Below are 16,670 nucleotides of genomic sequence, written 5' to 3'. Positions count from 1 at the left end.
AATTTTGACAATTGGGTTAAACGTCAAAAAAATTGACTTTTTAATTTTTTTGGGTCATATCTCCTCTGGAAGCGGACTTAAGAAGGGACCATGGGGTCATGTTTCCCCCCTAACTTTTAGAATTTTTTTATTTTTTATTACTTATTTTTAAAACACAAAACAAATGTGGCCCTATCTTTAAAAAAAAAAAAAATTTGCAAAAAGAAATTGTGTACCAAACAGGTGCAATGGGCCCTACCCGCTACTCAATCTCTAACTCTAAGATGTATATACATACATCCTGTCTCCCATTTCTTTATTCATATCACAACACTTTGCTTTCTGCTATTGCTGTAGTCTTCCATTCGACTCTTCGACTCACTTCTGCTTCGACTCACGGTGAATCGGGACCACACCACACACGAGACCACACTCCAACTCTCAGCCTATTCTCTCCATTGTTTACAAGTAATATCTCTCTCTCTCTCTCTCTCTCTCTCTCTAATCTTTTGCTTTAAATGAAAAATAATGTATTGATTTATGGTTATTTGCGGTTAAAATGATATGTTTTGATTTGTTAAATTTAGAAAAAGATTTATTTGTGATTATTTATGTTAAAATTAGAGATCTTGATATGCTAAAATTAAAAGGGTGATGCACCAATAAATTCCAAATTAACAACTTATACACTGTTTAGTCCTAAAAGTTTTCTTATAGAAAGGTCCCATTATAAGGAAACTGACCATAGAGGGCATATACATCAAACATCATCATCATCAAAACAACATCATCATTATCAAAATAACATCAAACATCACAACATCATTATCAAAGCAACATCAAATTACAATAATGTGAAAAATTACAATGTTTGAAATCAGATTTCAAACATCGTGAAAAATTACAATAATGTTTCAAACATTAGATTTCAAACATCTAATGTTCATCAGATTTCAATAATGTTTGAAATTATAGAATGAAACATCAGATTCATTTACCATCATGAACATCAGATTTCAATAATCTAATGTTTACCATCATGAACATCAACGTCAAAACATCATGAACAAAACATCATCGAATCTGGGTTTGGATCCCACTGGCAATCGCAGATAGAGAACCAGAGCAACATCTTGATAATGTCCTGAATCTGTCTGTCTGTCTTTCTCTCTCAACTCCGACGTGTTTTGTAAACCCTAACAATGGCGGACCAATCGGCCGCCGTCGATCTCTTTCATCAGATTCATCGCGCAACAGCCGATCCGATCTGATTCGGTTCTGTTTCGCACCTGAGATTTCGGAAGATTTCCGAAACTATTTTCTCCGCTGCTTGATTATGCTAAAGCTTCGATTTCTCGAGAATTCACCAAGGTTCGACTCGAATTCAATCGTTTTAGCATCGCTTTTTCTTGATTTGTTTTTTGTTTTTTGTTTTTTTTTTTCCAGTTAGATCTTTGAAATTTAAAGTTTGTGAAATTTTTGAGTCTGTTGAAAAGCTGTGATAATGGAAGATGGAAAATTGAACAAGGTGAGTTTTTTTTAAAAATGAATCTGATGTTTGAAACACCCACAAACATCAAAAATATCTGATGATGTTTGATGTTGTTTTGATGATGATGTATAAATGGGACTAAATGGTGCATAAGAAAACTTTTAAGACTAAATGGTTCAACTTTTCAGAAAATAAGATTTATGAGTAAATTTTCCAAATTAAAAATCTTGATTTGTGGTGGTTTATATTAAAATTAGGGCTTTTGATTTGCTGTGATTTGTTAGGGATTTAAAATTAACAATAAAATTAGGAATCTTGATTTGTGGTGAGTTATATGAAATTTGGGGTTTTGATTTGTTGTGATTTGTACTAAAATTAGGGATTTGATTTGTGGTGATTTGTACTAAAATTACGGATTTAATTTGTACTAAAATTTATATTAAAATTATGGATTTTGATTTGTTGTGATTTGTACTAAAATTAGGGATTTTGATTAGGGTTTTATTTTTATTTTAAAATAGTCATAGAGAAATACTTCAAAAGTAAATCAAAGTTGAAGTCATCTATTCCTCAAAAAGAAAGTGATAATTTTTCCTCTCCGAAATGAAGTTGTATAGAAATCAACTTGGTAGACCTTCCTGCAGATCCAGGATTACGACCTTGGATTATGAACTATAACCCTAATGATCACGAAAAAATTTTGAGATTGTAATTAATAGGTGCCCCACTTACATAAAATTTTTGGCTCCGCCACTGATCTTCTCTTTACTTTTTCACGTGCTTTTTCAAAAAGAAGTCAAAAAATTGACTTTTAACCTACTTTCCAAAACATTCCATAATTTGGGTGTGATTTGTAAAATTCTAGTTTCAATGCGTTTTTTTAGGGTAAATTATATTTTGCTTCCTTTATGTTAGTTATTTTCTTACATTGACTTTTGAAGTTTATTTTTTTTTCTATTTTAACCCTTCATTTTTTTTAAAAATTTATTCTTAAAACTAACTTTTATTCAAAATTAGACAAAAAATGTCATATTAGTTATCACATGAGATAAAAAAATATTATTATATTAAGAGTTGGGTAAGTTATAGATTATAAAATATTTTGATATTACATGGCTGACAATGTTTGATTTTCTATTTACTTTTAGAGATAAATTAATTTTTAAAGTATATTGAAAAAAACTTAAAACTTGAAGAATAAATATGAGAAAAAATAAATTTTTAATAGTCAAAATAAAAAATTAACAACACATGAGGCCCTACCTAAATATAAAATCAACCCATAAAGAGGATAAAATATAATTTAATCATTTTTGTAAAAGATATTTACTCCTTTACAAAATTCTAGCATTAGCGACTAGGGTTGGCCATAGGGTTATCCGACCCGCCCAAACCGCCCTACCCGATCCGATCCACACGCATGTGGGCGGTTTCGCAAACACATTAGGATAGGGTGCGGTTTGGATTTTACATAAATTTCGGGTTGCGGCGGGTTGCGGGTTTGAACCGCACCCGCCCAACCCGCCCACATTAGGAATGATGAATGTTGAATTTTCAATGTAGGATTTTTTAATTTGGGTTATGAATGATGAATTTAGGATGAATGCAAGTTAATGATAGAATGTAGATTTTGAATGATTTGTTTAGGTTACGAATTGAATTTGTTGTGTTTTTTATTTTATAAGTTTTTACAAGTTTTAATTCATTAATTATTAATGTTGGAGCATTTTAGAAAATATGAGAAAAAAGGTCCAAAATAAAGATTGACAAAATGGGAGAAAAAAAAGGTTTAAAAATAAATTTTTGGAAAAAAAGTTCAATCCGCAAACCGCCCGCAACTGCCTGCACACCCGCGAACCCTAACCGCACAAACCGCGAACCGCATTGCGGGCGGTTGCAGGTTGATTTTTTCCCAAACTGCATACATGCGGGCGGGTCCAAACCGAACTGTAATCCGTCCCAAACCGAACCGCGGACACCCCTATTAGTGACTGTGATGTGCGCGAAGCGCGCGAATTGATGCCCATTATGAGGTGTATAATATACATGTATATGTTATTAATAGTATAAAACATCTATTAGAGTGTATTTAATTTTTGTGTTAAAAAAATATTAGGTATTATGAAAGAAATATCATGAAGTCTAATTTTTGTGTTAAAAAAATAGTAGGTATTATGAAAGAAATATTATGAAATGTCTTCATGAAGATTTTTTAACATTAAATTAATTTATAATGTTTTATTATATGTTATGCAATTATTCTTGAATTAGTTTCATGATATTTTTTCATGATGCGTAACAAAATTTACAAGAAACTATCCGCTTCAATTCGATTAAAAAACAAACACTCAATTTAGAATAAATAATCTATTTGAATATTCTATTTTTCAAAATTCAAGGTGCTATAAGTCGATTAAAAAAAATCATTCATTTCGAACTTTATCTAAAATCTCAAGTTAAACTTCACATTTTATAATATTTTTGTAAAGCATGTACACCTTTTTCTTATAGAAAGTTCACCACACTTCATCACATAAATCACAAAATGTCATAAATTTTCTTACTATAAAATATCATGACTTGGCTGGCAAAAAAATATCATAATTATTTTATTCGCAACTTGAGAGTGGACATCATAAATTTATTATTCGTAATTTTATCACAAAGTGACATAACTCAGTATACATATTTATAATTTTTAGTAAAAAAAAAAGAGGGCATTTTTTTATAAATCTCTTTTTACCTACTTATATTCTATTTAGTCCACATTATTTTCTTATGTTCCAATAAGTCTTATGGATGACATAGTTACCAAAATATTCCTAATAATAATATTCACATTTACAGTGTGAATATTCTGCGATATGAATGTTCACATCGTCAATGTGACTGTTCACACCATCAATATGAATGTTAATACGTCAATGTGAATATTCACATCGTCAATGTGGACATTTACACGTCAATGTGAATATTCACGTTGTAAAATATGAGTGTTCACATCACCAAATTGCTAACCGTTCAAAAAATATTTGTAAGGGTAGAAATGTCCATAAAATACCTTAAATATGAGAATTAGGATTTGGTGGATCAAATATTCAAATAATAGAATTTATTGGAATACAATAATATCTTATGGACTAATTAGGATACAAACACTTGAAAAAAGATTTTCTAATGAATCTTCCAAAAAAAACATAGCTTTCTTATAATATGCACAAATTTAGGGTCGTACTGTAGATTTCTTCCTAATGTTTTAGATCTTTTGCTGTTTTATTCATGCCATAATAAGTCAAATTAAAATTTTCTATGATATCAACCACATTTGGCGTAATTTATTGGATTTGCTTATAGTTTCTTTTTCTTTTTCTTTTTTAAAAATTTTGAAAATATATACCAAAATATTTGGTACAATTTTTGCTTATAGCTTGTAATATAGAAATAACTTAAATAACTTATTCCAAGAAAGGGCAAAGCACTATTAAATCTTGAATTTGAAAATGCTAAACCGTTTAGTGCTGTGTTTTTTTGGAAGACTGATAGGTCCCATTTCAATACTAAAGACTTGAAAGTCCATATTTTATGTGCTACGTGGCAAAAAGTAAGGGTAAATATGGGTTATTATTGGTGTTAATTTTACCAAAGTGTCCAACATCGAAATGCAATGTTTCGTTATTGTCCCACATATCTGGATGAATATGGAAGGTAATTTCTGGGTTGCAGATTGGGATTTGAACGTTGCAGCGATATTGTTTGCGTGATTTCTGAGATTTTTTGTTTGGGTTGGTAATGTTGATGTTAATTTCTGAATTTAACATTTGATTGTCGCCGAAAACCCTAAGTTACTAGAAACCTCATTCATTGAAATACATTGCTGCCATCGTGAAGTTGGGTCTGATCACCATTCCATTCTTTAATTGGCATTGAATACGACATCTATACATCATTGGCGCCGATGATCGTCGCGGGAAGAAATGGCGGCAGATATGTACTATATAGTTTTCTGATGTGTGCCTTTGATTTTTGTTGCGGATTGTTGAAATGTACTTGTTACGTTCTATCCTGTTGTCGATTGGTGGTGTGTTTTGTGTTGTACGTTGGTGTGTTAATGGCAGGACGGGAGTGGAGTTTAGGTTTAATGATTTTTACTGTTGTGCCCTTTATTATGATGTAGTTGTGTTATAATGTGGATTGGTGTCTTGATTTGAGTAAGGGATAGCGGTGGTTATGATCTTTTGTGATGGTCCAGTTGTGTGTTTATTTACGTGGGTGACGGACCCCTGTTTTTGGGTGATGTCGTTATGAGTGGTAAAAAGTGAGGGAGTGGGCACTGGAAACTACTTTTGTTTTTTTGGACTATGGTCACTTGTTTGGGTAGGGTCTGAGAATAAGTTAATGGGTGATGTGGTGGTGTTAAAATGTCGATGTTAATTTGAATTTGTAAGTTGCTTGAATTTCAATGAGGGTTGTACCATTGATTTGATTGTATTGATGTGGTGTAATATGTGCAAGGCAGTAATTGAGGACATATATGTGGTTTACGTAATGCTTAATTTTGTTAGAGTTAATGGTTGTATACGTTAGTTAGGTGGTAGACGTTATAGTGTGGTTTAAAGTTTGGTATTTGAAATGTTACGGCATTTGCGTTACGCGGTGAATTAACATTAGAACCCTTGGTGGTTTTTGCCCACGGCGATGAATAATGTTTTGGTTAAAATGTATAAAAAATGGTAGTTTCAAATATTGTGTTTAGATGTGGAAGCAATGGTCAAATACACAGTGGGGCAACTAGTTAATGGTTAAAGACAAATTTATTATTACGTGTTGTTGTTATGGTATTGTTTTGTTGATTGTTTTTGTGGTGATATCGAGAATGTTGTGTTGTTTGTTGTTGTTATTTAGTTGATTGTTCTTCTGCTGATATAGTAATGTTAATGTTGTTGCAGGAAGTGCAAGGTGGCAGAGTGCGAGACGCAAGGTGGAATGTAGAACTCCGTAGTCATGTTCTTCAGTTAAGACTTCTACCCGATTGGCAACAGGGAGACAAGCAAAATTGTAGTTCAAAACAAGAAGAACAGTTACGAGGCTTATGAAAAAAGTTGTTGTGGACACAACGAAGCTAATGTACCGGTCGAATATTGCCAGAGTGATCAAAACCGTGTTGGAGTTCGATTTGGGTGATGATCATGTCAAGCACTTACAGAAGACCCGTTTTGGCTCATGATTGATGCGATCCAAGTTTATAAATTGGATCCGAACGCATATAAGAAGTGTAATGCAACAGTGTGTCGTATAATTCAGAGATACAATCCGAATGATGAGAAAATTTTCATCGGGGGGAGAGGGTTGTTGATCCGGAATAGTAACATCTGTTTAGTTTTTGGGGTGCAATATAGGAAAGAGAAGTTGGATTTAGCGCATGGTAGGAAGGCTCCGTCAAATTTTATACAACAACGCTGCCATAACGTCAGTAGGATTTCATCAAAGGTAATCAAAGATTCACTTGTAGTGGCAATGCATGGGAGGACGGAGCGTGACGAAGAAGATGTTGCGAAATTGATGTGTTTGTACATATTTGCGAAGTTATTTTTTGCTACAATGAGCGAGTCCATTGGGTAGGCATTCGTTCGGGTTATTGATAAGTCGGAGATGTTACGCTTGTATGATTGGACATCATCGATCTGGAACGCATAGATTTCTTTGTTGAATGAGGCGCACAACAAGCCAGAACGGGTTATCGGGTGTGTGGTCGCGTTACTGGTATGTTTTTGATTTACAGTATTAAAGTACCCAAACGCTACTAAACAGTAAACATGAATCCTTGACGTTATGTTTACCATTATCATTTTTTAATGTTTGCAGCTCTTCCTTTGTAAGCACATGGGCATTGTAGAGCTAGATAGGTGCAATGTTTCATTACCTTTTTTCCAGTGGAACCTTGGAAAACTCATTGGGAAATTGAAAAGTTTGGAATTATCGGTGGAGGGTTCTATAAAGGTATGACTTACAACTTGTTGGTGAGTTGTGTTACATGTTTGGTTTATTGGTAATTAAAAATATGGTACCGTTGTGTTTTTTTCCCAATTTAATCCTGATAAACTTGCTGGAACTGTCATTGAAAGGTATTTTGTTAAGGTGTTAGCAGATGCACAAGTCGGTGTGGAACAAAGTGGGAAGGTGTTGGAAGTGGAGCCGGTGAGTACATGGGCTGGGTGGGCTGCTAATGCGCCAATTGATGCTATGAACTTTGTTGAAACGAGTTTGGATTGTTGGCAGCCAGATTCGCCACATGGTGGTGAGGTTGAATTGACGTCGGAAACTAAGAAAGAAGACATTCCCAAGCCACAGTCATGTGGTAGTAACAACGAGGCTGGGAAAATATTGGCAGCTGGGGAAGCATGGCCGGTGTTATTCCCCGATCTGTTAGACCTATCATGCACACCACCTAGGGCCACTGTTTGTGAAGACACCAATGATGCAACAGAATAGTTAAAGAAAGCTTTGAACAGAATTGATGAGTTGGAGACAGAAGTTCGAACAAAGTCTGGCCGTGCGGGTGAGCTAGATGGTAAGGTCGAGGCCATGGAAAGGATGCTAGGTGCGTAGGCTAGCAACCTATTGATTGGCTTTGATGGTGTAATTGTTGCAAAAGATGTTGAAATTACTCGTCTAAGCACATTAGTTAGTAGGTTATAAGCAAGGATAACAACATTGGAAGACCACGTGGACGACTGTGAGGTCTACAAAATGACCCAGTCAATTCTAAAGGAGAATTCCAACCTGCGGATGCCATTAGAAAATCGGTCAGGTAAAAGTAATGAGTCAAAAAATTTGTTAAGTTGTGACAGTGGTCAACGTTCAGCATCAGCTGGTGAAAATTTTGTCCAAGTTGGGAAGGGTTCGATAGAGTGTGTTGATGGTATGGATTGGGTTGCAAATTTGGGTGATGAACGTGTTGACAGTACAAAATGTGATAATGTGGCGATAGAGAGTGACATTGAGAATTTCGGTGTTGGTGGCCAACTAGACACCATCGTCATTCTTGACGTCATTGGTTTAGAAGGAATAGGCAAGGGTGAAGACATTAGTCCTAGTCTGAACAAGACATCATTGGTGAGAAGAGTCAAGAGTAAGGCGTGATGTGAATTCCGATTAAGCGACTACGAGTATCCCAATTTAGGTGGTCGTGCTAAACAAATATAGAAGATGGGCAATAGGGAGACCGTTGGGACTGAAATAATTTACGACGTTGAGGATGTTGAAGTTGGAAATAAAACATGGCAAGGGTTTGGAATAAGCAGGAAGCATGCTGTGGGAAACATGCTTGAACATGACGAAATGCAGCTTTTGGAAAGAGTGTACACCTTTGATTGCGATGGGTAATCATCAACAATTTCATTGAATTTTATTTTAGCGCGTATGAGGGACGATGTAAGTTTATAAATTGGTAATGATGTGAAATTGTTTGCAGGGCTGTAATCTGGGATGGAGGTGAAAGTGGTATACAAGTCATGTTTGCAGATATTTATGACCTAGTGCAGCAATCCTTTATTCAAGGGAACGTAAGTAAAGTGTGATTCGAGTTTCTATTGTGTGAATAAATAGAAATGATTAGTTATGACTTTGTTCAGTTTGAGATTGTAGTTTGATAGAAAGAACATTGTCAGTGATTTGTATAGGTAATTGACACATACACAGCGATGTTGATGGAGTTGCAGAAAAAAGTAGTTGATAGGATCGAGAACGTTGACATGTCTTACGTTTTTAGTAGGTTATGCTCGGTAAGTATATGTACTGTAAGCGCACAGACTTTTACGTGGACATTTCCACCTACCCAACATTGTCATACGTATGGGGTTATTTGAATAGCTGAATCTGTTTGTGTTTGGCAAAATGTAACAGGATGTGATGAGGAATCCGAGTGCACTATTGCGGGCGAAGTATCTGAATGTTCAAACCAAAACCACGAAAGAACACAGATGCACGCATTACTCGGTGTACCATGCCAAACACTGGACTATAATGGTGCACGACTCGTTCAATGAGACATGGAAACATTATAATTCTACAAAACCGAGAAGAGGAATGCGGGATGAATATTACAATGAATCGCTGAAAGTGGTAAGCCTGTGAACATGAAATTACTTGTTAGAAGGCGTAGTGATTTTTTTCATAAGTTTGGCGACAGGTAGGGAAATTTGCATTTTTTTTTTGTACTTACGTTAATTATTCCTGTTTGTTTGAAGTTGATATGTGTGGCATACAATTGATGTATGTGAAACTTTTATTTTATAGAAGTAGTGGGTGGAAGACTACTATGCGAGATTCGTTTAGACACGATTGGTAGTCGGTAGTGTTACAACGCAATTTTGATGGCCCACTTGTTTCAGTCATGGATTGCCCACAACATAGCCCGAAAACATAAGTTGTGATGTTGCTTTGGTTGCTGTTTTTATTTTTTAAAAATAGTTGAATTGTTTTCCAACCATGGGGGTATTAAGATTGTTGGTTTTCTGTTACGTACCAAATCGGATTGTGCAATTTTTGTTTGCTTCATCATCAGGCATACATGCATGGTTGCGACATTGCTAACATGATGGATGGGCTAATGCCACTTGAGTTATGTGCAGCAATTGTTAAGATGTTCTTAAACGACTCGATTAGAGGACTTAGTGCAATAATACGTTGATGGCACTGTCCTTACCCCCCATCCCAATACACTACACTTTGCTCCTGGACTTGGTATTTGAACTATTTATGTTTTCTGGTTTGTTGTTGTACGTACGTAACAACAAATTTTTTGGCTGTCTTACTTGGCGGTGGGTAAGTTCAATAGTTTTTTTGAGCGTTTTTGCTTACAGTTTGACTTGGTTATTGATTACGTTGTTATATGCAAATAATTTAAACATCTTTTTGGGATAAAAGTTTTTGTGGAAAGTCTTTTGGCTGACTTGCCTGGAGGTGTGTGAGTACAGTGGTTTTTTTGAGTTTTTTCAGTGGCATTTTGAATGTGCTAGTGATAACGTTGTTACGTCCGAATAATTTAAACATCATTGTGGGATACAATTTTATGAAAGGGATGACACATTTGGTATATGTACTTTGTTCGTAATGTTTGAAATAATATACTAATTGTTAGGATTGTCTGTACTGTTGGTACAGTTTTTTGTTCACAGTTTTGTCGGTGTTATGGTTGACGTTGTAATGCAGTTGAAGAATTATCTATTCACGTATTTGGCAATGATAATGTTATTGGTGGGTTTGTTATTATTTTGTACGCAAGTTGTTATGTGCGAATAATGTAAACACTGCATTCGTCTGGCCGAACGTACATATCAACAACACTGCAAACTCCATGGCTGCAAAACAAGCAAAAACATTATATACAGAGCTTCATAAATGTACCACTATTCATGGTTATGCTACGTTAATTGAATTGACTAAACGTCGCGCACTAGTTACACTGTTACAACGAGACCCAGATGTAATGTTAAAAATTGCATCGACATTTGTTACAAATTGTATCGGCATATCTTAATAAAAGACTACTCCATCGTCATATGTTAACAAATGTAACACTATCACAACTAATCGATACAACATAAACATCAATAAGGAAAATTCTCACAAAACCCTCATCGTCGGCACATTGTGTATGCATACCAACGACAATACAATACCGAAATACATATTATAAACATCAATTTCCACACAAGAACACCAAATCAAAATCCAAAACCCGCACACAAACCCCAGAAACCACATTGCGAATTTTTTTTTTCATCCGACACTGAACTACACATTATAAACACCAATTCCCACATAAGAACAACAAATCAAAATTCAAAACCCGCACACAAAACCCAAAAACCACATTGCAAAAAAAAAAAAAATGTTTATCCGACATCGAACTACACATATAAACACCAATTCCCACACAACAACACCAAATCAAAATCCAACCCCCCCCACCCCCCCCCCACAAAACCCAAAAACCACATTGCAAAAAAAAAAAAAAAAAAAAAAAAAAAAAAACGATACTGAACTACACATTACAAACACCAAATCCCACAAAAGAACACCAAATCAAAATCCAAAACCCCCCACACAAAACTGAGAAACCACAATGTGAAAAAACAAAAAAAGCATCCAAGATAACCTATAACCACAACAACCATCATAAACACAATAGTCCAATAAACACACCGAAAAAACATCAGAAAACCCATCACAAACAAAAATAGAAAACCAAAAATAAAACTAATCTGAATTTTTTCACATAGCACGTCAATCACATACAACCTCGAAGAATCAATTAGCACCAACCCAAACACCCCACCCAAAAATCTATCAGCAATACACCCCCAAAACAACATTAGCAACACACATCACCAACTGGGACACATCATATGCTTCCATAGGAGTCTACGAAATCCCCTCCTAAAAAAAAGTAATGTTGCAGCATACCTTAAACGCACACCCCAATAAAAAATCAAAAAGAAATCACAATATGAGCATAAAGGTAAACTCTATATACAGTATATCAAAAAAATATATTATACCAAAAATAAAAAGGACTAAATGGTTTAATAAAAAATATTCAGAACTAAATAGAGTAACATTTTCCAAATTGGAATTTATGAGTAATTTTTCCAAGAAAAAACCTACTTATATGAAAATTGAGGAGGAATACTTTTAACTCATGATTTTTTTGAACCTAAGATAAGAAAAACTGCACTTAGCCTATTATACAATTTGTTTATAAATTTAAAAATACTTAAATCTTACAAGTGTCAATATCTCATTGGGTCAAACGTTTAACTATAAAATTTAAAAAAAAAATAATTGAAGCACATATTTTTTACAATATCACTACTATTTTTTTATTATTATTATTATTTTTTTACGAGGCATTGGCTGCAAATTTAAAATATTTAGAGTAGCTATTCTAAAAAAGAAATTTCTTTATAAATATCCATTTGTTGTAGATGATTGAAAACCCCGATTAATTTTGTTATTAAAATTTCACTTTAAGGATTAAAAATGTTAAATCAAATTTTCTTTATAAATAAATCTTGGTAAACAATAAGATAAGATAAAGAAATCAAATATCTAAACCAAGAGAAGATATAGTTATCACAAAGAAAAAAGTATAACCTCAAGGAAAAGAATAAAATAATGCTGCAAAAATTCGTACCTCGTCCACCTTTTTGTGTAATTTTTTTTAAAAAAATAAAAAATACTGTCACGTAACATGAGGAGAGTAAGTTTTCATTACACTAATTGAGGCCTTCACGTAATAATATATATATATATATAGAAGATATAGATAGATTATTATTTTTTTAATAATAGAGTAGTGTGTACAATATATAGTTTTAAAACAAATGTTGGTAATTGTAAAATAAGGTAAAAGAATCACACAAATATAATATATATATATATATATATATATATAATTATATAAGGTTGTGTTAGATCATAGATAAATTTGGGAAGAGACTAAAAAAAAAAAAAATGAAAAATATAGAGTAAAAATTAATTTTTATTTCATTTATATTTTCATCACATTTTTTTTTTTAAATTTCTACTTAATTCCTTAATCTAAATAGAAAAAGTATGTTATTTAACCCAGAGAAAGAGAAAAAGTAGTTATTGCTTTAATATACACACACACCTACATATGTAAGGTTTAATTATGTTTTTAACCCTTTTAATTTGACTTAATTTTTACTTTGGTTATTATTGTTTTAAATTGATTAATTTGGTATTTTCTAGTTTTAATTTGGTCTTTCTGTTCAAGTTAGAAGTTAAGATTAATGATTATGAAACACTTGTCAATCCCTTGAAGTGTACACGTTGAAAAAATTAAAAAAAATTTTAACGAAATGATCAATTCAAGATTGGAACGAAAAAATGTAGGGATGAAATTGTTCATATTAAAATTATAGAAGGATTAAAGTAAAAATTTAAGTCAAACTATAAAAGTAAAAAGTGTAATTGTTGGACAATCTTTCACTATATTAAAATTAAGTTATGTTTGTGCATTTAATAACAAACAGAACATACAAGGAATAAATTAAAAGAAAGATTTTTCAAAATTTGTTTAATTATAGAAACCAAACAGAAAATGGAAATAGAGGAGGAGGAAGAAAACAAAATAAAAATACAGGAAAATACTTACAGAAAATATTTTCTTAGAATGATCAACTCCAGTGTTTAACACTGTCTTTTTAAGACAAATTCGTCCTCTCTAGGGTGTTCACAGATTATAGACGTCTATCTTTCAAGATGAAATGATCCACAACAAACAGTAGCAGCACTACAAACTATTCGCACAACAAACACACTTTGTATTTATACACTTTCTCACAGAAAAATTAATGCAGCAAAATGCATAGAGCAATAGCAGAAGTAAGAACGAAAATAATTGAGTGTTAAATCAAAATGAGGGACTGACTATTTATAGGAGAAATTGTGGCTTTTTAGAACAAGTTTTAACAAGTGAAAACCTATTCGAAATAGTGTTGAATAGATAGAAACCTATTCAGATAGATATGAACAGGTACAGTACCTATTCGGGTTTAAATTTGAACAAATAAAACTTGTTTAGGTTTAATTTAAATATGTAGGAACCTGTTTAGTAAAGAAGAATACGTGCATTGGACCAAACAAATTAATTTTGACTTTCAAACCAAAATTCAAATTCCAAATGGTAAGAATTTAATTTTAGAAAAATAAAATTCAAATGTTTTTGGCCCAAAAAGATAGCATTGGGCCAGACAAACCCAACCCAACCCAACCCAACCTCACACCACGCACCCGCGCCTAGCCTGCCCGACCGACAGGATGAATGGCGGCGGCGACGCACGCATGTGTGTTTGTTTTAGGTCCAATAGGTTTAGCCCACTTTGTTCATAATCTCACCCTTTCACAAAACTTGGGTATCCCTTGGGGCCCTCTCCAAGTTGCAAACCCAAAGCTTATAAATCCACACAAAGTTTGCCCATTAAAGCAATGTGGGACAAATCTTAACCCCAACCTCTATGAAAATTTCACGAAACACACCATTTTCATGGAGCTCACTTTGGTTTTAATTTTTCATTCACCCGATAATGGTTTTGAACAACCAAATATACTACATGAATCATAACATAGTATAGAATGCGTTACCACCAATACCCGCTATAACCGATACTTGGGACCTAGTTAAATTATAGTCCAAAGTTGACTAAAAATTTTGTTTTTGTACAAAATTTTCTTAACCATTCTAACAATCCCCTACTGAATGGAATTTGATGACAATGGAAATGAAACAACATGCAGAATTTGTCGAGAGAGTATAAATCGAAAATTTCTTGCATCAGGATAGGTAGCTTTCGGCCTTGAACCTTCTTTAGTGATAACCTATTGAACTTACTAGTTAATCAATGGATGCGATGCCTTGAATTGTTCAGCTGTTAGTGTAAGTCAAGACAATAGATTTCATACAAATATTTTCTGACACATCGCGGTTTTCACAGTTGTGTTCATTTTGGCCTTGAACGCTCCTAGTTGTTTGTGAGTGCTTTTAGAGAATTTAGCCTCTTTATTCTCATAGAATCGACCCCAGTTCGACACTCGTATAGGTGATTCTTATTGAGAGTATCCGTTATACTCATCTTGACTTTTTATGCCTAAATCAAGATATAAGTAATCATTAAAAGCAAAGCTTATCCTTAAACCCCTACATATAACACATATTGCAGATATCACTCTTACCATAGGAATGGGCAGGGATTTTTTAATCCCTTGGTGATTTCTAGTGAGCCACACATAACTTAGTTGTCCCTTTGAACTTAGTTCTTGGGATCTCCAATCATCTAAGTAGGGTTATCATTATGATGACGCTTATGTAATAGGCTTTAAATCCCATCACATTTGATGAACTATACACTTGCTCTTTTACCAAACCTTTTATTAACGGATCCGCAATCTTCTCTTTAGATATTATATAATCTATTGAAATTATTCCACTTGAAAGCAATTGCCTTACGGTATTATGTCGACAATGAATATGTCGTGACTTACCATTATACATATGACTTTGTGCCTTGCCTATTGCAGATTGACTATCACAATGAATGCAAATAACTGACACATGTTTTGGCCACATTGGAATGTATTCTAAAATGTGGTGAAGCCATTCTACTTCTTTTCCTGCTTTGTCTAAAATGATGAACTCAGATTCCATTGTGAATCTTGCGATGCATGTTTGTTTTGTAGATTTCCAAGAAACAGCAGTGCCACCCAGAGTCAAGACATATCCACTAGTGGATTTTGAATCATTAGTATCTAATATCCAATTTGCATCACAATAGCCTTCAAGTACTGCTGGATATCGAGTAAAGTTTAAGCCATGATCATGGGTAAATCTTAGATATCTAAGACCTCGAATGATCGCTTTCCAATGGTCTTCTCCGGGGTTACTAGTGTACCTACTCAATTTACTGACAGTATAAGTTATATCAGGACGAGTGCAATTCATTAGGTACATTAGGCTTCCAATGATTTGGGATTAATGTCTACAGGTGTTCTTGCTATATTCACATCATCCTTGATATATTTATGAAGAATTTTCCCAATATAATGAGATTGTGATAATGCATATCCATCAGATATTTTAGTAATTTTCATTCCTAATATAACATCTACGACCTCCATATCTTTCATATCAAATCTTTTGTTCAGCATTTGCTTGGTTAATTAGATCATGTTTTGACTGCTTTCAATAATAAGCATGTCACCCACATGAAGAAAAATGATGACATAACCTGTGTCAGTGTTTTTAACATAGACGCACTTATCACATTCATTTATCTTAAATCCATTGTTAAGCATAGCATGATCAAATTTTTCATGCCATTGCTTAGGAGCTTGTTTTAACCCATAGAGGGATTTTACAAGTCGACAAACTTTCTTTTCTTGTTCTGGCACTACAACTCCTTTGGATTGCTCCATATGGATCTCTTCATTTAGATCACCATTTGAGAAAGTTGTCTTAACATCTATTTGATGTATTTCTAAATTATACAACGCTGTTATAGCAATAAGCATACGGATGAATATTATTCTTGTCACAGGGAAATATGTGTCAAAATATTACAGACCTTCCTTTTGTTTGTAACCTTTTACCACAAGTCTTGCTTTATATTTGTTT

The 16,670-nt window shown here is 33.6% G+C and overlaps 1 long non-coding RNA gene across 2 annotated transcripts; it reads left to right on the top strand.

Annotated features, from left to right (window-relative positions):
- The first annotated feature begins 170 nt into the window (after positions 1-170).
- LOC114264984 (uncharacterized) lies at positions 171-10,644 on the top strand. 2 transcript variants are annotated; one of them, XR_014341634.1, is made up of 6 exons: positions 171-447; positions 6,418-7,231; positions 7,334-8,850; positions 8,943-9,033; positions 9,139-9,252; positions 9,374-10,644. It is a non-coding gene; the product is annotated as an uncharacterized LOC114264984 (long non-coding RNA). The 2 variants fall into 2 exon arrangements; XR_014341633.1 differs by having other exon boundaries at positions 9,139-10,644.
- The last annotated feature ends 6,026 nt before the right edge of the window (positions 10,645-16,670 follow it).

The sequence above is a fragment of the Camellia sinensis genome, chromosome 10, assembly GCF_055761805.1.
Source record: "Camellia sinensis isolate YWXY chromosome 10, ASM5576180v1, whole genome shotgun sequence".
In the NCBI taxonomy this organism is placed as follows: Eukaryota; Viridiplantae; Streptophyta; class Magnoliopsida; order Ericales; family Theaceae; genus Camellia; species Camellia sinensis.
Note: the sequence above shows the minus strand (reverse complement) of the source record. Positions and strands in the feature narration are given on the sequence as shown.